The sequence below is a fragment of the Lynx canadensis genome, chromosome B2 (genome assembly GCF_007474595.2).
Source record: "Lynx canadensis isolate LIC74 chromosome B2, mLynCan4.pri.v2, whole genome shotgun sequence".
Classification (NCBI taxonomy): Eukaryota; Metazoa; Chordata; class Mammalia; order Carnivora; family Felidae; genus Lynx; species Lynx canadensis.
The window spans coordinates 144,342,514-144,365,484 of NC_044307.1; the positions used below are offsets into that span (position 1 = coordinate 144,342,514).

General features: G+C 41.8%; 1 long non-coding RNA gene across 4 annotated transcripts; it reads right to left on the minus strand.

Annotated features, from left to right (window-relative positions):
- Window positions 1-653: 653 nt before the first annotated feature.
- Window positions 654-21,868, minus strand: LOC115514591. 4 transcript variants are annotated; one of them, XR_004343684.1, is made up of 4 exons: window positions 21,495-21,868; window positions 19,886-20,177; window positions 10,570-10,689; window positions 654-832 (listed from the first exon to the last, which is right to left on the minus strand). It is a non-coding gene; the product is annotated as an uncharacterized LOC115514591 (long non-coding RNA). The 4 variants fall into 4 exon arrangements; XR_003969048.1 differs by lacking the exon at window positions 19,886-20,177; XR_003969047.2 differs by lacking the exon at window positions 21,495-21,868 and having other exon boundaries at window positions 19,886-21,351.
- Window positions 21,869-22,971: the final 1,103 nt, after the last annotated feature.

Below are 22,971 nucleotides of genomic sequence, written 5' to 3' on the forward strand. Positions count from 1 at the left end.
ATTCCTAATAAAGAAAATAAAAACAGTAAACTCTTCTCTTTTTTTACTTTTATCTACTTTTGAGAGACACAGAGTGCGAGCAGGGGAGGGGCAGAGAGAGAGGGAGACACAGAATCTTAAACAGGCTCCAGGTTCTGAGCTGTCAGCACAGAGCCCAATGCGGGGCCCGAACCCATGAACCATAAGATCATGACTTGGACTGAAGTCAGACTTTTAACCGACTGAGCCACCCAGGTCTCCCCAGTAAACTCTTCTTTGAAGCCATTCAACAGAACAAGGGAGGGCATCAGAAAGATGTGTTCTTTGCCTTTTGTACAAGTGTCTTCTATCTGTTTGCCCAAGGAAATAATTTCTCCCATGGGCCATCAACCTGCTTTGAGAGAATGCAAAGGAAAGAAAAAAATACAACAAGCTTGAAACAAGACAAGTAACATAGAAATGCAAATATTTCAGGGCGCCTGGATGGCCCAGTTTGTTAAGCATCCGACTTCAGCTCAGGTCACAATCTCCTGCTTCATGAGTTCAAGCCCCACATCAGGCTTGCTGCTGTCAGCACGGATCCTCTGTCCCCGTCTCTCTATGCCCCTCCCTGGCTCGTGCTTGCTCTCTCTCTCTCTCTCTCTCTCTCTCTCTCAAAAATAAATAAATAAACATTTTTTTAAAGTTTCAAAAATACATGTATTTCATACTCTGTTGTACAAAAAGCAATATTGTATCTAGACAAGAGGTTTTTCCTCACTTCACTTCCTCCCCCTGATATAATAGGGGTGCAGTGTTTCCATTCAAGGTCCACAAAGTAATCAATCATCAGATTGTCAAGTTCTTCACCAACCTGTGTAGACAGATGACATAAGGGCATGAGAAATGCTGTACGGACAAAGAGACGTCTTAGCCAAGTCACTGCTCCTCAGACCCTCTGCTTCCTGCTGTCTTTAATCTTTCCCCTCTTTGCAAATACTCATCTTAAGTAACTAATCTAAAACATGGGAAAACATGCATGCATACTTCCAGCTTCTATAGTATTTGCGATAGAAAAAAACCCAAAACAATCTAAACACACAAAAGTAGAAGAATATTTAAATTATGGGATACCAACCCAATAGATTACTATGCAAACACTTTAAACAATGGTGATAAAGACCATGGAAAGTGGAAAAATCAGAGCATCTGCTATCTTGAGCTGTCAGGTCGCCCTAAGGTCTGGATACACAGGCAAATTAACATGGCAAGTAACTTATTGATATTACATTGCAATACACCACACATGAAATGGCATCATGTGTTATATTCAGTGTCATTTCTCTTAATGCAATTCACAGACAAATTGCAACGGACAAAGTGCATTAGGGCAGCATTTCATCCGGCCCCTGTGCCTGCATCACTGATGCGTTACTTCAGATGATCTGTGTCTCTGATTTTCACTGACTAAACCCGCGCTTTTAACATAATATCCCAGAAGAAGTAATCAGGGCATTCAGATCTAGCAAGCATGTGGCCCTCTCCTCTTGGCCGCATCACCCACTCTGGTTTGGGAAATTAATCTTCTTACCACTTTGGTGTAATGGGGTGATATGTTCTTCTGTTGGAACCACTCAGTGACCTTCCCCAACCTTTAAGTGCATACATTAATGATCAACCACTTAAAAGTGGCCGAATATGTCAGACAGCTGCTTGTGTTAGCAGACTTTATTGGTGTCCCATCTGTGGACCCGGGTATTCTGACATATCTGGGCATGGGCTGAGCATTCTTTCAGGTGTCTCTTTGCTTGAAGGATCAAAAGCCTCCTGGGAAAAGACTCCTCTTCAAGATGAAAGGGATAGGTGTTTAGAAGCTTGGATTAAGATTAAAGGGAGGCACAATTATGAGGACCTATCTCCCTGTTCCCCGAAGGGCTCCTTAAGAGCAGGCTTTCCTGCGTTCTAAAGAGTTCAGAGCTATAAATAAATTAAGTTTTATGTATGTTTTTATTGGGGTTTTTTGTGGGGGTTTTTTTAAGTTTATTTATTTATTGAGAGAGAGAGAGGGAGAGAGAATCCCAAGCAGGGGGCTCAAACCCATGAACGGTATGATCGTGACCTGAGCCAAAATCAAGAATCAGACACTTAGCTGACTGAGCCACCCAGGTGCCCCCAAAATTGAGGAAGTTTTATCCTGGGAAGACATTGTGACCCAGCCATGCTGTCTTAAGATCATGTAGCATGCGTTGCCTGACTATAACGACACCAAGACCTATCACCCCTGTAGCTATGGCCCCAAATGTTCTGAAGTCATGAAAACTTAAAAGCACAAAGAGCATTTGACTGGCAGAATCTTAAGAGAATCATATTATGAGTGTCAAGAAATATGTGTGATTCTCCTCCATAATTTATGAACTCCAAAATCACAAGTTCCTATCCCTTCTAGCACATACCATCTTCAGCTCAACATACACTGTGGCCCCAGGCTGACTGGGTGTTGGAAGGGGTGGACTGAATCTTACAGACAACATGGCCATATGACTTATCACCCAAATCAGGAAACCTCTGAGGTTGTAAAGGAGCACTATCAGAATTATGCCAGGACAGGTGTAAGCCAGGACTGTCCCAGGCAAACTGGCATCTGATCACCTATGAAAGAAGGTGAGAGAGAACATTTGTGTCTCTAACTTCAGCTTTTTGCTCCAATCAACTTTTTATCCCATCAGATGTTCCTGCTCTTGTAGGTACATCTTCGGCCACTCAAAGCAAAAATCCAGGCTTTTCTAGGCATTTTGATGAACCTGCCAAAACTAGAAAGTCCTAAGTAATAATCCTATCTTTACCCTTGACCTTTCCTACCTGTACCCTTACTTCACAGAGATTCAGAGAGACATGTATCCTAAAAGGATCCAAGCGGCTAGCCGTTCAAAACAATCCTACCTTACAGTGCTGCCTCTTGTTGGTCCAAAAATAATAATTATCATTATTACATGAAAGACACACTTCTAAGTATTGGGTGACATCGCTGTTAAAAACACAGGACCAGCACCCAGCTCAGAGGATCTTACATGAAATGAGGGAGGCAGACAATGAATAAGTAAGCATATAGATCACTGCGGGTCTACCCGACAAAGGTGTCACCTGAAGGGTGGGTGGGGGAAGAGTCTACTCCAGTGAGAGAGGTCCGGGAAGGCAACTCAGAGAAGTGGCATTCCATCTGACTGCAGGACAGACACTGGCCAGTGTGACAAGCCCCTCTCACAGATCAACATCAATTTCTTTTCTGGCCCCGCACCACCTTTCCCTGTTTCCTCCCAGTTGGTGAAGATCACGTGTGTCAATGGTAGTGGAAAGGACCCCTTTATGGCTTTCTCATGAAATAGAATGAATACAGATGAAAAGCACACTCGAGAAATCATGGGAAATGGAATTATCACCATCAGTCAGCATAAGGCAGCCCCGGGGTGCCTGAATGACCCACTCCTGAGTGTGGTTTTAATCGCAGACAAGGTTTTGTGCTCCTCGCGCAGTCCTGGGTGCGGGGACTGGCCGAGTCTGTACCCGGAGAATTCCAGAGGACAGGCACCTCGCCAGGCTTAGCTGACCACCGTGTTTTCTCAGGGCAGCTTGGAGCTCGTGTTTACGCCAAAGTCAGCCTGAAAGGCAGTTGTCTGAGCCCATCATGTTCCTGGCATCATTCCTAGACCCTGGTGGTCGCCTGTCCCACTGACGGATCCGTTCTGTGGTTAGGTTACTCCCTCGTTCAGTGTCTGTTGCCCCCGCTGGCAGCATCACACTGTGATTTCTGACCCCACTCTTCTTGACTAACCAGAATAATCGAAGCCTCTCTCTTCCAAGCACAAGCCACAAGGCACTGTCAGCATCAAGCTGCTGCTTATCATAAGCTTTCCCTATCCCTCTTGCTCTCCAAACTCCAGATCAGGATCCCTGCCCTCCTCTCCACATTCTGCAACATGTGATTTTCAGAAACGTTAAAAAAAAAAAAAAAAAAAAGTCTGCCGAGGGCCCTGCAAGAGCCAAAGGAAATGGAATAATGAAGTATGCCCCACTATTCAGCCTGGGTTTGTTACCACACCCAAATGTGGTTTTGCCTTTTACACTATTTAGATCATATTGTTGACTCATGTTCCATAAGAACACACTGATTTACCCATGGAGCCTCTTCTATTCACCACTGCCCTTCTTACTCACCATCCCTCCTTTTCTCTCCAGGAACCTCCTGCCCAAAGCCAGTTTTCCTAAGGGCACATTTGATTGGACTATTGTTCACAGTTAATACACTTAATTGTTCTTTATTAACTCTCCTTTGATTGCTTTCAGATGTTTTCTTCTACTTGTCAAGATAGGTGATACATTTTTCATTCCTCTTTTACATATTAAAATATTGCTATTGGCCATATCATTTGGATCCTCAATAGATTTTTATTTCAGGTATTCTTACCACTTGACATCCAGGTAACGTCTGGTAACAATTAGCAAACTCGTAAACAGCACTTACTATATTCCAGGCACTGTTCTAAGTATATTACACTCACCAACTCATCAAATCCCCAACACCCTAACAAGTAGGTATTAAAACTATTTACAGATGAAGAAATGGAATCACAGGATTAAGTAACTCACTCTCTGTCACACAGTTAATAGTGCTAAGCCCATAACATTTCTTCCTCGGCTCTCACACATAAGAGTAAAATTTCACCTTGTTTTTGTTCATGTTTAATTACCATCAAATTCCTATCTATCTCTATTCTAAAACAGGAGAATTTAAAGTGAATTTAAAGAGAATTCAAAGCATTCTAAGGTCACTGTCTTTTCAAGAGTAGGAAAGAGACATTTATTAGCTTTAGATATTGTTAGAAATATTAAAATTAGAAAAAATATATATATGTAAATAGAAACCAAATAAATAATTTCCAAATCAGTAAAGGAACAAGACAGAAAATGTTAAAAGAGAGAGAGAGAGAGAAGAAAGGAAAAAAAGAAAAAACATCTCTACTTCAACAGAATGTGGTAAAGAAAAAATGAGAACCAAAGAAAAACATGGTGGATATAAAATGAAATGATAGAAAGAAGTCCAAATATAGAGTAACTATAATAAATATAAATGTATTCGACTCACCATTTAAAAGACAAACTCTCAGATTTATTTCTTTATGTTTTGACTATCTAGTCTTTCACTTGAAAGTTTGGCATTGAAAAGATGAATATTGCCAGTTTAGCAATATTAATTTGGTCAAATAAAATTAAAGAAAAAAATATGAATGAAGAGAAAGGCAGAGATTACTTAATAATAAAAGGGATAAGCAACCAATAAGATGTAAAAATCATTAATTTGCTTTACCTAACAAAATTCCCTTCAAATATATGTTTGTGCTTTTGTGCTCTTATTATACTTAATGTAACAGTTTCTGATGGCCATGTGTTAAAAAAAAAAAAAACCAAAATTATCAGAATGAAAAGGAGAAATTGACAGGGGTGCCCGGGTGGTTCAGTTAGTTAAGCATCCAACTCTTGGTTTCGGCTCAGATCATGATCTCATGGTTCGTGAGTTCAAGCCCGCTCATGAGCCTGCTTGGGATTCTCTCTCTCTCTGACTCTCTACCCCTCCCCCACTGGTGTGCACTCTCTCTCTCAAAATAAACTTTAAAAAAAAAGGAGGAATTGACAAATCCACCATTATAATGAGGGTTTTTTTTTAACACATAGCCATCAGAAATTGTTACATCAAGTATAATAAGAGCACAAGTGATTAAAGCAATGCAATCAAGCAGCTTGATCTTCATCCCAGTAAACAGATAATATACAATCTTTTATGAAAACAAAGCAATTCTCAACACGCTCCAAAATATTCGTATCATGAAAACCAGGATCTGTGATCACAGTGCAATACAATTGGAAATAGTACATTTTTTAATTGAAAAAATTAAAAATATCCTTGGAAATTAAAAGGCAGATTTCTGTAAAAATTCATGGGTTAAGGTTAAGGAAAAACTCACATGAAAGTTCCAAAATACTTAGAACAAGCGACAGAAGAACTACATATCAACATTTATTGGATGCAGCTAAAACAGGAAGCAAATTTTTTAAAAATGCAAGAATTAATGAAATAAATTTCAGGTCGAGAAGCTAGAACCTATAGCTACAGAGAACAAACCGATGGTTGCCAAAGGAGAGAGGGTGGGGGATGGGCACAGTGGGTGAAGGGGAGTGGAAGATACAGGCTTCCAGTTATGGAATGAAAAAGTCACAGGAATAAAAGACACAGCATGGGTGATATAGTCAATGGCATTGTAATAGCAATGTAAAGTGACAGATGGTGAGCACAGCATCACGTATAAACTTGTTGAACCACTATGCCATGCACCTGAAACGTAACGTTGTGTGTTCACTATACTCAAACAAAAATAAACAAGGAAATAAATACTAAATCAATGCAAAAAAAAAGAAGCTAGAACCTATAAATAGAGAGAACTATGAAATGAAAAACTAAATACATGCAGTGTCTTGTATGTTAATTATACCTCAATAGAACTGTTCTAAGAAGTTTATGGTTGGTGCACGAATTGATACAAGGTTCAATGAATCAGAAAGAGAGCCCAGAAATTGATCTGTTTATATCTGGAAACTTGGTGGATGACAGGATAGCAATATCAACCAGTGGAGAACTGATGAACCACCCAGTAAAGAGTATTAGAGCAGTTGACTATCAATATTAAAAAGTTAAATTAGCACACTTACTGTGTTAAGAACTGAGTCATGTACAGAATTGTTGAATCACTGTATTATATACCTGACACTGATATCACACTGTATGTTAATTATACTTCAATTAAAAAAAAAGTTAAATGTGATACATACCTCCAAAATCAACATCAGATTGATCAAAGACCCAAATGTGGAAAGAAGCAAAATGTCTTAAAATTATTAGGAAAAAGTGTAAGAATATATTTATGACTTCACGGTAGTAAGGTTCTCCTAAACGTGACACAGAAAGCATGAATGAGAAAGGAGAATGTCTGACTCTGTCAAATTAAAACTTCAGTTTTTCAGGAGATGCCACAAACAGAATTAAGAGAGAAGTCACAGACTGGAAAAAGTCTTTGCCCTACATAGAACGAACTAAGGATTAATTTCCAAATACGATACTTTTTAAAAACTTACAAATCTAAGAAAACCACTCCCCCCCAAAACACGCAAAGGCAAGGTCCATGCAGTTCTCAGAGAAAGGAATCCAAACAGCCAATAAATTAATTGGGAGAAAGAAAAAAAAAGTGCTCAATCCCACTGGTGATCAGAAGAGTTCAAATCAAGTTAGAGACAGCACCTTTTACCCATAAAACTAGCAAAAAATTAAGATGAATGTATCCAGAGTAGGAGACGATTGCTTTGGAGAGCAAGCTGGCACTCACTGTCTAATAAAATTGAAAATGGTTTTATCTTAGGACCCAGAAATCGTATTGGGGAGCGGGGAGTGATGACAGTCCAGTGAGTTTGCACCATCTGCATTCCCTGGGAGATCTAGACTTTCTGCCCAGGCTCCAAACTATGGGCGACTGGTTACGTCACTGCGCTAAGAAAGGAGACAGGGCCAGGATGGGGTCACACAGGAGAGGATGAAATGCAAACCCACTCTGTCATTGTTCCCAAAGCTGCTACTTGCTCATCCCCGTTGCCTCTTTGGAACCTGGACGCCATGCGTGCCTCTCTTCCTGCCACGCTCTGGCCCGCGTGTCTAGGCCTGCCCTCTCCGTGTTTGTCACTGTGGCCACCATGCTGCTCGGCCCTGTCAGACGGTAGTGAGACTAAGCTCAAGATGTTAACGACAAGCCTGGCAGCACACTTGGTCGGGTGAAACTAGGGGAGACGGCCTTCCTCCTCACCCACAGAACTAAACAGCTTTCCCCCAAGAAAAGAAACAATCCAACTTTTCCATTTGTAGAAAACAGCAAAGAAGCTCCATCAGTCTGTGGCACGGAGCATGCCGGTCTCATGTGAAAATGAGAATGACCCACCCTCACGACAGCCGAGAGTTGGAGATGTTTCCTAGTCAGCGAGGTGGGCCCGGGCCAGTGTACCCACCATGTCACCGGACAGCCCTTGGTGTGGCTTGATGTGGGTGTGGGATGAAGCAGAGCCCACAGCCCTGACCTCACCTGTGCCCTGTCACGGCCCCCAACCCCCCCAGACAGCCCCCTATTTCAAGGAGAGGGATGCCGACGCCTTCACCATCCTGTGATGTAGGACACAAGATCACAACCATCCCCGGGCACTCAGCACTGCCAAACAGATTGCCTTTAAATGTTTGTTTCACACTTATGTATTGATTTTGTATCAGTGAAAGTGTATATATATAAACAGACTCGTTACTAATGCATTGCCACAGGCCAACCCAGAGTCAACGTTTTGGGGGAAAAATAAATTGGCAATTTTCCCACTTTTCTGCAGTTCTTTTTCTCTCTCTGGTTTTCCTTTGGGACTTTCAGGATTAGAGGATTCCAAAAGGCAAACAAAAGGGTTCTGACTTAGGATAGTATAACTGGTTCCTGGTAACAGAACAAGTGCATCAGCATTTCTGCTAGCCTTGACTTTCAGCTGGTAACCTCTAGAGCCTCTGGAGCACCCCCACGTCGCAAAAGTACGGGGATGGCCGGTGTTTCTGGGCTTCATGCTCCACTCCCACACCACCTTGCTCCAGGGCACTTTCCACTTGGGGAGCAGAACCAACATGTCTCGTTCTAGAAGGACACACCTGTCCTTAAAATGACCTGCATTCCCGCTTCACCCTAGTGATGGTGCAGTGCTCTCTACGATCAAATCTCTGCCCAGGTGACCTACCCATAACTTCACCTCTTATGTTAGTCTGAACCTTCCAACACTGTCATGTCAGGCTCGCGGATGAGCAGGCAGGACTGCCAGATCGAGGGCCTCCAGGAGCACACAGGCTGCCATGTACAAATGTAAGAGCCCCCTGTGGGCAGACAAGGCTCAGCGCTGCACCACAGAGTAGCTGACCTCAGCCCCGCTCACCCCTCGACTGGGCACCTTTGGGACATGCAGGAACTTCACCATTTTCCAGGGTATGTCTGGCCAGAACCCCTTCCTTGGCTTTAAGGCCATCTGTCAGCCCAGTTTTTCCCAACCTTCTTATCATCACCATCCTTCTCCCCAGAAGCCATTTTAGGCATTTTGTTCCTAATCGCCCCCTTGCATAAAGTTTTAATACCACAGATATACTATACATCTCTTCATGGACTGAGGCCGTTTGGAGGGCCATAGACCATTGCAATATCTAAGGCCTTTTTGCCTCCCAAGAACAAGCATTTGTGATATCCTCTCCCTGTCACCCCCCACCCCCACCCCCACTGAAAATGTATATATTAGCTGTGACTGCAGTAGAGTCTATCCTCGTCACCAGAGGAATCTACCTGCCCAAGGAGGGTAGAACCAGCTCGTCAACAACACTGAAATGACCTGTTTCTCACACCAGTCCCAAGCTCACTCCCCTCCAGGCTGCCCTGGACAGGGCACCGACCCTCACCCCCTGCCCTCTGCCCACGTTCTCGGTACCCTCGCTAACCTCCACTCTTCACCCGGTTTCCTTTTCTTTCCATGTGCTGCTTCCTGTGTGTAGGAGAGAGATTCAGCCCACAAGGGAATTTCATAATATTTGGATATTTGGTAAAGCAAAAACCTCCTTTGTCTCTAAGCTGGCAAATTGATCCAGCAGCAAATGTATTCGCTTCTTTATATATTGGTTCAGTTAATCAATCAATTAACATAAGGAGAGGGCTCTGTGAGTTGGATGAACAAGAAGCAACCCTGAAGTGCAGGACGTGAAGGGTGAGGAGCACAGTGACTCCCAGAAAGAGCTGATGTTTGGCCAGTCCTTCGGGAGCAAACATGACCTGGTCTGGAGAGTCAGAGGGACATTTGTGCAAAGACCAGGAGGACAGATGGAGCATTATCGACAGGCTTGGGAAACTGTGCCAGAGTTCAGTTGCTAGAGGGCAAGCAGAGGGCATGGAGAGCAGGGTGAGCGACGAAGGCAGAGAAGAGGCTGAGAGAGGGAGTGTCAAGTCAGTGTGTGCTCTTGTATGGATATAGAAAATATGTGTGTGGCTCCCAGAGAGAAAGGATACTTCAGGCTGTGCCCACATGGGAGACTGCAGGAGTTAAGGAGGGTCTAGCAGTGGGTGGGGAGAGGTGGGGGGAGAGACAGAGAGAGAAGGAGGGAAAGAGATGGCCCATCAAGTTCAGGTGGGGCAGGATGGGCTGAACAGGAGAACTAGAACCAGAATCCACACAGACTCATGGGAAGGATGAAGGCTGAGGTTCTAGGCATAAGCACACTATCTAATTTTAATTACTTCTGGAAGTCACAAAGGCATATGCAGGTTTGAAAGTGAAAGATGAACCCACCAAGAATTTTAAAGGTAAGACATGACTACTCTAGCCAAGGGTCTAAGTTAAATCTAAAACATCTAGTATCTAAGCAGCAACCATGCAGGACAATCCAACCTCAAGACTGGAACAGAACCAGCAGCAAGAATAACTAGATAGTGAGCTCATGAACTTCTGATTCTGACTTACAGTTTTCTGCATTTTCCTCATTGGACACAGGACTTCCAAGAATCTGTGATGGGAGTCAGCCAACAGACAGGGGCCAGGTGGATGCAGATTCCCAGGTTAAGAAGGGAGCTGGACAGAACACTGGATCAGGAGAGAAAAATATCAATGCAGACAGAATAACTTACCTCTGACCTGAGTGTGTTCATTTCTATTTTACCTGGGTATGTCAAGTTCAAAGCATATAAACCCTTCGCAACAATTCTCCAATTCTGGAGTTATCACTATAGGATTCCAACAAATGAGATATTGACTAAGGGAATTGATTTTAATATAAGAAGTGCAACCATGCTGAAAGAACATCCACCCCAGCTAAGATAGTGAGAAAGAACATAGTTCGAAGTCAGTCGAGAAGGAAAAGGCAACCACTTGAGAGTGAACACTGGTAACAACAAAACACATGCACGCAATAAAGTCTTGAGTGATCTGAGTAATGGACGAAAAGATCACAGATTAACCCAAATTGGTCACACTGTGGTACAAAATGGATATATGAAACAAATGATTAAATTTAAATTCTTCACAAAAATTAACTCAGAATAGACCCTAGACCTAAAGGTAAAATGCAAAACTACAAAACTTCTAGAAGAAAATATAGAATGGAATGTATGTGACCTTTGATTTGGCAATGACTCTTTGGGTATAATACCAAAAGCACCATCCATAAAATAAAAATTAATAAGTCAGACTCATTAAAATTTGAAAATGTCTGCTCTAGGAAAGACAATGTTAAAAGAGTGAGAAGACAAGCCACAGGCTGGGAGAAAATATTTGCAAAGCACATATCTGATAAAGAAGTTGAACCAAACATGTATAAAGAACTTTTTAAAAAAAATTTTTTTTAGATTATTTATTTATTTTGAGAGAGTGCAAGTGGGGGAAGAGGAGAGAGAGAGGGAGAGAGAGAATCCCAACCAGGCTCCATGCTGTCAGACCACAACCTCACACGGGGCTCGATCCCACAAACTGTGAGATCATGACCTGAGCCACAATCAAGAGTCAAACACTCATATGACTGAGCCATCCAGCCGCCCCTACAAATAACTTTTAAAACTCACAGTAAGAAAAAAAAATCCAACTGAAAAACACACAAAAGATCTGAACAGACACTTCACTGAAGTAAATATACAGATGGAACACTGCAGATGAGCATATTCTAGTAAAAGAAAAATTGACATATTCAGGTCAGAGGTAATTCCTTCTGTCTGCACTGATGTTTTCCATTCCTGATGCAATGATGGGATATGAAAAGATGCTCAAGATCACTGGTATTAAAACAGTACAATAATGAGATGCCACCACACACTAATTAAAATGATCAAAATCCAGAGTTAAAATGGTGGAGCAGTGGGAGGACCCTATCCTTGCATCATCCCTCAAACACAGCTAGATAAATATCAAATCATTCCCAACCCCCAAGAAATCAATCTGAATGCTGAAAGGACAAACTGCAGAACTAGAGGGAGAAAAGAAGCCACATTGTAGAAGATAGGAGCTGTGGAGACATAATTCTGGAAGAAAAGAATCATGGATGCTGCAGAGGGGAGGGACCTTTGATCTTGGAGACAAAAGGGAGACAGAGAGAGAGAACAGAGAGAAAGCAGCACGCAGGGGATTGCACAAGAGAAACACTTCTCCCAAAACCATTGACTGGGAAAATGAGAGCAACTGATTACCACAAAGTTTTACAGGCAGTGGAGCCCAAAGTCTGAAGTTTTAGAAGTATGCACCACCACCATGTGGCGCCTGGTGGCCACACCAGTGATCCCGTGGAAAAGGAGGACAGGGGCCCAGGAGCAGACAGAGTGGTTTGAGGATCCTCTGGGTCGCACTAGGAGAGCAGTTCCCCCTTCTTGGAGTGCATTTGGGAGAGGTGGCATGGCCTCTCTGGGAACAAAAGAGCTGGTGAACGTGCTGCCCCGTTCATTAGCTTAGGAATAGAGACACCCGCTGAGGGCAGAAAACCTTGGTGCTGACCTTTTGCCTCACTTTACCATAAACTCCCGGGGGACTGTGTGATGGTTTTTCTGGGACTAACTGGCACCAGCCACAGCGTGGGGAGACCTTCCCCCAGAGGATCAGTGTGGGTCCTCGCCATGCCAGGTCCCTAAAATTTGGAGTTTTGAAACGCGGCCACACATCTGGGATAAAACACAGGAGTACTACGCTGCCTCGGAGGCATACAGCTCGGACACAGACAGAGTGATGGCAGGGATCTGACAGAAGCTGGGGACACAAGAGGGGAGATCGTTCACTCTTCTGTGAGGGTTTCCTAAACAGTAGCCAGTGTGAACTCCCTGCTTAGGAGACAAGAGAGTAGGGCCACGCCATTTCTGCTCGCGACCCCTGCCCATCAGCGCTCACAGACCTCAGTGAGCAGCATAGCACCCCCAGCGGAGGTTTGAGCTGCTTACACCAAGCCCCACCCCTCTACACTCTGCAAGTGCATCTTTACTAGGGAAACTCAGCCTGAGAATCAGCACAGCAGGCCCTCCCTCAGAAGACCAACACAAACGCCTCACAGGCACCAAGTCTACTGATCACAGAGTGGTGCAAAGCTTTAACTCTAGGGGGAATGGGATCTAGCCTCTTTGTTTTTTATTTTTTTAATGTTTATTTATTTTTGAAGGAGAGAGAGACAGAGCACGAGTGGAGGAGGAGAGAAGGAGACACAGAATCCAAAGCAGGCTCCAGGAGCTGAAGTGTCAGCACAGAGCCTGACATGAGGCTCAAACTCACGAGCTGTGAGATCATGACCTGAGCCAAAGTCAGACGCTCAACCGACTAAGACACCCAGGCACCCCACATCTAGACTCTTTTAACAAACAGACCAAAATACACCTAGTTAAAACTCACCACACACTGGACAAGATACAAACACTCCCCACTGCAGGCCAGGAGAAACTCTGCAGAGGACTGACCTAAGGGAAAGAGCAGCCAAGACACCACGGCAGGCTGCACACTCTGAAACACTTTCTGAAGCTCCAGGCCCTGGACAGTATAGGACCTCTTCTTAATATAGCCATATTCTCAGGAAGAGAAAGGATAACAGGCTTTCCTAACACACACACACACACACACACACACACACACACACACACACACACAAACAGTGACCTAGACAAAATGACAAAACAGAGTAATTTACCCCAAAAGAAAGAATAAGAAAAGGTCACGGCAAGAGATTTAATCAAAACAGATAAAAGTAATATGCCTGAACCAGAATTTAAAACAGCAATCATAAGGATACTAGCTGGGCTTGAAAAACCATAGAAGACACTAGAGGATCCCTTACTGCAGAGACAAAAGAATGAAAAACTAGTCAGGCTGAAATTTTTTTAAAAAATGCTATTACCAAGATGCAAAACCAACTGGATATAATGACAACAAGGATGGACAATGTCGAGGAATAAATCAGTGATATAGAAGATAAAATTAGGGAAAATAATGAAGCTGAAGTGAAGAGGGAAAGTAAAGTATTACAACACAAATGTAGACTTAGGGAACTCAGCAATTCCATAAAGCATAAAAACATTCATATCATAGGAGTCCCAGAAGAACAAAAGAGAGCAAAGGGGGCAGAAGATTTACTTGAGCAAATTATAGCTGAAAACTTCCCTAATCTAGAGAAGGAAACAAATATCAAAATCCAAGAGGCATAACCCCCAACAAAATCAACAAAAGCCAGCCAACACCAACACATATCATAGTAAAATTTACAAAATACACAGACAAGGAAAGAATCCTGAAACAAGCAAGGGGAAAAATGTCCTTAATCTACAAGGGAAGAGAAAGCAGGTTTGCAGATCTCTCCACAAGAACTTGGCAGGCCCAGAAGGAGATGGCATGATATATTCAATGTGCTGAATGGAAAAAGTATGCAGCCAAGAATACTTTATCCAGCAAGGCTATCATTCAGAATAGAAGGAGAGATAAAGAATCTCCCAGACAAACAAAAACTAGAGAAGTTCAGCCCTGCAAAAAATATTAAAATTTCTTTCCCACAAAGACTAGAAAGGAACAGGGAACATCATCAGAAACACCAACTTTACAGGTAACACAATGGCACTAAATTCATATCGTTCAATAATCACTCTGAATGTAAATGGACTAAATGCTCCAATCAAAAGACATACAGTATCAGGGGCACATGGGTGGCTCAGTCAGTTGAGCATCAGACTCTTGATTTCAGCTCAGATCATGATTTCATAGCATGTGGGTTCAAGCCCCACATCAGGCTCCACACTAACAGCACAGAGTCTGCTTGGGATTCTCCCTCTCTCTTCCTCTCTCTCCCTCTGCCCCTTCCCTAGTGTCTGTCTGTCTGTCTCTCCCTCTTTCTGTCAAAATAAATAAATTTTTAAAAAAAGACATAGGGCATCAGAAGGGATTAAAAAAAAAAAAAAAGACCCCTCTATATCATACCAATAAAAGACTCATTTTAGACCTAAAGATACCTGCAAATGGAAAGTGAGGGGACTCTATCTATCATGATAATGGATGTCAAAAGAAAGCCAGAGTAGCCATACTTAGATTAGACAAACTAAATTTTAAAACAAAGACTATAACAAGAGATGAAGAGAGACACTATATCATAAGGGGTCTATACAACGAGAAGACCTAACAATTGTAAATTTTTATACCCTCAACTTAAAAGCACCTAAATATATAAATCAGAAACAAACATAAATAAACTCATCAATAATAGTACAATTAATAGTAGGAAACTTTAACACCCCACTTACAACAATGGAGAGATCATCTAGGCAGAAAATCAACAAGGAACAGTTTATCCTAAAGCAGCAGAATACACATTCTTTTTGAGTGCACACAGAACATTCTCCAGAATAGATCACATACTGGGACACAAATTAGGCCTCAACCAGTACAAAAAGACTGAGCTCATATGGTGCATATTTTCAGACCACAATACTATGAAACTTGAAGTCAGCCACAAGAAAAAAATTGGAAATTAGATAACACCGCAAAAATATGAACAATTATAAGAGAATATTATGAAACATTATACACCAACAAACTGGGCAAACTGGAAGATATGGATAAATTCCTCAACACATACAAACTACCAAAACTGAAACAGGAAGAAACAGAAAATTTGAACAGACCCATATCTGGCAAAGAGATTGTATCAGGTAATCAAAAGTCTCTCAATAAATAAAAGTCCAGGGCCAGATGACTTCCCAGGGGAATTCTAGCAGACATTTATTTATTTTTTATAGATGGTTTTTAATGTTTGTTTTTGAGAGAAAGAGAGACAGAGCATGAGCAGGGGAGGGGCAGAGAGAGAGGGAGACACAGAATCGGAAGCAGGCTCTAGGCTCTGAGCTAGAGCCCAACACGGGGCTCGAACCCACAAACTGAAATCATGATCTGAGCCAAAGTCGGACACTTAACTGACCCAGGCACCCCTACCAGACATTTAAAGAAGAGTTAGTATCATAATTAATTAATTAATTAATTAATTAATTAATTAATTAAATAAAGAAGAGTTAGTATCTATTCTTCTCAAAGTATTCCAAAAAATAGAAATTGAAGGATGACTTCTAAATTCATTCCATGAGGCCAGTATTACCTCAATACCAAAACCAAAGACTTCACTAAAAAGGAGAATCACAGGCCAATATACGTGATGAAAACACACACAAAAATTCTCAACAAGGTACTAGCAAATCAAAGCCAACAGTGTATTAAAAGAATTATTCACCACAATTAAGTGGGATTTATTCCTGGGCTGCAGGAGTGATTAAATATTTGCAAGTCAATCAATATGATACACCATATTAATAAATGTTTGTTTATTTATTTTGAGAGAAAGAGAGCACCTTCAGGCAGGGGAGGGGCAGAGAAAGAGAGAGAATCACAAGCAAGGGCTTGATTTCATGATTATGAGGTCACAACCTGAGCCAATATCAAGAGTCAGACACTTAAATGACTGAGCCACCCAGGCACCCTCTGATGCACCACATTAATAAAAGAAAGGGTAAGAACCATATAATCCTCTCAATAGATGCAGAAAAAGCCTTTGACAAAATACAGCATCCATTCTTGATAAAAACCCTCCACAAAGTAAGGATAGAGGGAACATATTTCAACATCATAAAGGCCATCTACAAGAGACCCACAGCTAATACCCTCAATGGGGGAAAACTGAGAGCTTTTACTCTACAGTCAGGAACAAGACAGGGATGTCCATTCTCACCATTGTTATTTAACGTAGTATTGCAAGTCCTAGCCTCAGGAATCAGACAACAACAAGAAATAAAAGGCATCCAAATCAGCAAGGAACAAGTCAAACTTTCACTATTTGCAGATGACATGATACTCTGTATAGAAAACCTGAAAGTCTCCACCAAAAATTCCTAGAACTGATACATGAATTCAGCAAAGTCACAGGATACCAAATCAATGTAAAGATATCTGTTGCATTTCTATACACCAATAATGAAGCAGCAGAAAGAGAAATCAAGGAATTGATCCCATTAACAACTGCACCAAAAAACCGTAAGATACCTAGGAGTAAACCTAACCAAAGAGGTAAAAGATCTGTGCCCTAAAATCTATAAAATACTTATGAAAGAAAATGAAGATGACATGGAGAAATGGAAAAACATTCCATGCTCATAGCTTGGAAGAACAAATCTTGTTAAAATGTCGATACTACCCAAAGCAATCTACACATTTAAAGCAATCCCTATCAAAACAACACCCCAGGATTTTTCACAGAGCTAGAACTAACAATCCTAAAATTTGTATGGAATCACAAAAGATCACGAGTAGCTAAAGCAATGCTGAAAAAGAAAAACAAAATGGGAGACATCACAATTCCGAACTTCAAGTTATATAATAAAGCTGTAGTCTTCAAGACAGTATAGTACTGGGACAAAAACAGACACATAGATCAATGGAACAGAATAGAAAATTCAGAAATAGATCCACAGCTATATGGTCAACTCATCTTTGACAAAGCAAGAAAGAATAGCCAATGGAAAAAAGACAGTCTCTTCAACAAATAGTATTGGGAAAACTGGACAGCAACATTCAGAAGAATGAAACGGGACCACTTTCTTACACGATACACAAAAATAAACTCAAAATGGGTGAAAGACCTAAATTTGAGACAGGAAACCATCACAATCTTAGAGGAGAACACAGGCAGCAACCTCTTTGACCTCAGCCATAGCAACTTCTTACTAGACACATCTCCAGAGGCAAAGGAAACAAAAGCAAAAATGAACCGTTGGGATTTCATCAAGATAAAAAGCTTCTACACAGTAAAGGAAACAGTCAACAAAACTAAAAGGCAGCCTACGGAATAGAAGATATTTGCAAATAACATATCTGAAAGAGAGTTAACATCCAAAATCTGTAAAGAACTCACCAAACTCAACACCCAAAAAACAAATAATCCAGTGAAGAAATAGGCAGAAGACATGAATAAACATTTTTCCAAAGAAGACATCCAGATGGCCAACAGACACACAAAAAGATGCTCAACACCACTCATCATCAGGTAAATACAAATCAAAACTACAGTGAGATACCACCTCACACCTGTCAGAATGGCTAAAATTAACAACACAAGAAACAACAGATGTTGGCGAGGATGTGGAGAAAGGAAAACTGTCTTACAATGTTGGTGGGAATGAAAACTGGAGCAGCTACCCTGGGAAAATGAGTGTGGTCTCCTCAAAAAGCTAAAAATGGAACTACCATATGACCCAGTCATTGCACCACTAGGCATTTACTCAAAGGATACAAAAATACTGATTCAAAGAGGCACATGCACCCCAATATTTATGGCAGCACTATCTGCAATAGCCAAGTTATGGAAAGAGCCCAAATTTCCATCAATGAATGAATGGATAAAGAAGATGTGGTGTGTATATATACCAGAATCAATCAGCCATCAAAAAGAATGAAATCTTGCCATTTGCAAAGACATGGATGGAGCTGGAAGGTATTATGTTAAGCGAAATAAGTCAATCAGAGAAAGACAAATACCATATGATTTCACTCATATGTGGAATTTAAGAAACAAAACAGATGAATATAGGGGAAGGGGAAAAAAGAGATGGAAGCAAAATATAAGAGACTCTTAACTATAGAGAACAAACTGAGGCTTGCAGGAGGGGAAGTGGACAGTGCATGGGCTAAATGGATGATGAGGATTAAGGAGGGCACCTGTTGGGTTGTGCACTGGTTGTTACATGTAAGTGACAAATTCTGCTACTGAAACCAATATGACACTATATGTTAAGTAAAGAGAATTTAAATAAAATTTGGGGGGGAAATGGTCACAATCCAACACACGGACACCACCAAGTGCTAGTGAGGATGTGGACCAATAGAAACTCTCACTCATGTCGGTGGGCGGGCAAAATGGTGCATTGACTTTGGAAGACAATCTGACAGTTTCTGACAAGGTGAACAGTCTTACCAATGGATCCAACAGTTTTGCTCCTAGGTATTTACCCAGCTGATTTGAAAACGTGTATCCAGATAAGAGCCTAAAAATGAACATTATAGAAGTTTTGTGCAACCAAGGTGTGCTTCAATAGGCAAATGGATAGACAAACTTTGGCACATCCATACAATAAAATATTAGTCAGCAGTGAAAAGAAATGAGCTATCAAGCCACAGAAAGACATAAAGGAAATTTAAATGCATATTGAAAACTGAAAGAAACCATTCTGGAAAGGCTATATACCATATGATTCCATTTATACAACATTCTGGAAAAGGCAAATATGTAGACACATTTAAAGGATTAGTGGTTACCATGGGGCACCTGGAGGGCTCAGTCAGTTAAGCATCCAGCTTCAGCTCAGGTCATGATCTCACAGTCTGTGGGTTTGATCCCCATTTCAGGCTCCATGCTGACAGCTCAGAGCCTGGAGCCTGCTTCAGATTCTGTGTCTCCCTTTCTCTGCCCCTCCCATGCTCATAATTTGTGTGTGTGTGTGTCTCTCTCTCTCTCTCAAAATAAATATTTTTTAAAAATACATAAATAAATAAATAAATAAATAAATAAATAAATAAATAAATAAGAGATTAGTGGTTATCAAGGGTTCAGGCAGAGGAGTGGGGATGAAAAGGTGGGGGGTTTTAGGATGGTGAAACTATTCTACATGACACTGTGCGTTTGTCAAAGCCCAAAAGACCGTACAGCACAAAAATTGAGACTTAATGTATGCACATTTAAAAAAATCATTTAGGAAGTCAGAGACCTAACCCCAGAGATCTGGGAATGTGACCCTACCTGGAAATAGCGTCTTTGCAGATGTAATCAAGTTAACACAAGGTCCTGCTGTAGTAGAGTGGGCTCTGAAACCCATCTGACTGGTGTCCTTCTAAGAAGAGACGGACACACACAGGGAGAAGATGTGACGACAGAGGCAGAGACTGGCATAACGCTGCCACAAGACAAGGAGTGCCAGGGATTGTCAGGCACCACCAGAAGCTGGAGGAGACAGAAAAGGATCCTTCCTTAGAGGCTGCAGAGGGAGCCTGGCCCGAACAACACCTTGATTTCAGACTTGAAGGCTTCAGAGCTGTGAGACAATGAATATCCATCGCTTTAAGCCAAGCACTTTGTGGTATTGTGTTACAGCCTCCCAGGAAACCAACACACCCCCTCTGTTACCTGGCTTGAGATAGAAGGCATCACCCCACCCTTCCCAGCAGAGAAGGAAAAACACCACAGCTCTGTGACAGCTCTCTGCACAAAAGCACCCTCCTTTTCCTCACCTCTTGCACCTTGATTCCATTCTAGGCTGGAGGCGTGTGGTTCACTAACACACAACTCACCTGGGGCCATTCCCTTTGCAAGTCTCACACACAGAGCGCCCCTCGTTTCAAAACATGGGGCACCTGGGCTTTGTTTTGGCTTTGGGAGCCCCTGCTGAAACTGAGGTTTTTAAAGTTTCATTTTAACATCTTGCTGCATGTTATATTTGATTCGGTCTCTCCTATTCACTGGATTTCTTCTTTGCCTCTTAATTCAATCAGAATATTTGGGCCAGAATATAGCACATATTTCCTGCATGGTGTCATGCTGTGGCCCGCTCCCTAATGTCCACAGCTGAAGCCACATGAACCCCATCAGGACCCGAAGCCCCACTCCAAACCCCGCTCCAGAGAAAGGCAACAACATCAAAAGGGCTCTGGCGAGATAGCCCATCTGCTCCACATTAAGTCGGTTTCCTCACTTATTCTTGGTATCCTCGGGATTCTGAAACTGAGATATAAAACTTCCTATTCCCAGCACCTTTAGAGACAAAACTCCTCTCCCAGCACACAGGCTCGCCAATTTGCAATGACTGCATTCCTGGCTCTGACCCCAGCCCCGTGAGATTAGGTTTCAACTATCCCTGCTCAATCCTTAACTCACCCTTTGAAGAGAAAGCCTGGCTATTGGATCAGGTCTGTACCTATTGCTAAGGAATAGCATTCATATCTCACCTACCTTTCTCTCTTCCCTCCCCATCCATTGTGGCCCACGTCAGAGAACACAGGACACCAGACCTCCCTCCTGCTGGATGTGAATAGACAGGCATGAACACTCAACTGAGCTGTGACCAAACCACAGCTACTCAGAAAATGAGCCTTTACGTGAAGGTGATACTGAGATGTCAGAGTAGACAGAAAATATCTAGACCCTTGGGGCACGTGCATGGCTCAGTCAGTTAAGCACGACTCTTGATCTTGGCTCAGGTCGTGATCTCACAGTTCGTGAGATGGAGCCCCGTGTCAGGCTTTGCACTGACAGTGTGGAGCCTGCTTGGATTTCTCTCTCTCCCTTGCTCTCTGCCCCTCCCCTACTCACACACTCTCCCTCTCAAAATAAATAAACAATAAAAAAAACCAACCTGGATCTTTGAAGACCACATGGGCCACTGGATCAACCAGCCCTGAAATCCACCGTATCTTCAGACTTCTGTTCATTCGTCACCCAATGTTCTCATCAGTTAGCCAGTATGAGTCGGGATTCTTTCTTCTCTGCAACTAAAACACCCTATTGGATCCACCCTCAACTCGGACCAACAATCAGACTCATGGCTCCACACACTTGTCACCAGATGTTCAACTGAGAGTGCGTGTTTGTCTACACATCTATCTAAACACCTTGAAAAACATAAAATGCCAATTGGAACTTCTAGCATGAGGGCCACCTAGGTGGCTCAGTCAGTTAAGCATCTGATTCTTGATTTCAGCTCAGGTCACGATCTCACAGTTTTTGAGTTTTATCCCTGCATCAGGCTCTGCACTGATAGTGTGGAGCCTGCATGGAGTTGTCTCTCTCTCTCTCTCTCTCTTTCCTTAACCTACTCTCTCTCTCAAAATAAATAAACTTAAAAAAAATAAAATCTTAAAAAAAAAGAAACTTCTGAAGTGAATTTTTGTATTTGCACACTCTACAATGTGTCAGTGAATCAAATAGCGACAGATACAATAAATATGTCATAACCGCAAGAGTTGTGTGCAACACACAAATATAGATTACTTAACATAATCTTAACTAGAGAAAAAAAATTAGTGTTTTATGCCATGAATAATGATACTTTACCAAAATTACTTTAATGGTATCTGGCATTAAAATGTAAATGCTTTTGTGTAAAGTTTTAGGATGGGGTTTTAAATGCCATCCTAGGGGCACCTGGGTGGCTCAGTCAGTTAAGCGTCCGACTTCAGCTCAGGTCCTGATCTCACGGTTCATGAGTTCAAGCCCCGCGTCGGGCTCTGTGCTGACAGCTCAGAGCCTGAAGCCTGTTTCAGATTCTGTGTCTCCCTCTCTCTCTCTGACCCTCCCCCGTTCATGCTCTGTCTCTCTCTGTCTCAAAAATAAATAAAAACGTTAAAAAAAAATAAAAAAATAAATGCCATCCTAATAACCATTAGGATCCCAATAAAAATAATGAGCAAAAGTTGTGGTAAGCAAACATGACACTGAAGCTATCACAATGGCCAACATTCTGTATGAGTAAATATGTCTATTAAGTCTGCTATGCTATGGCCAGCATAGGGCTAATGCCAAACATCTGATGGCAAACTGAAAATAATCAAATGACAATGGGTGTCTCCAAATAGTCACGGATTTAGACTATGAAATAGAATTTTACATATTAACATTTTTATTCCATGGTCTAACTGTAATACAGCTTTGTTCTTTATCGAAGTCAAAATTAAATTTTAACACTGAATCTTAACATTCGTATATTTCACTAATTAAGAGCTAATGTATTTATTTGCAAACCACTAGACTTGCTTCTCTGATAGAACTAGAAAGTAAAACTGGGAATTGAATCTGGTCCCTACACTTTTTGTTAATATGGTCACCAAAACCCT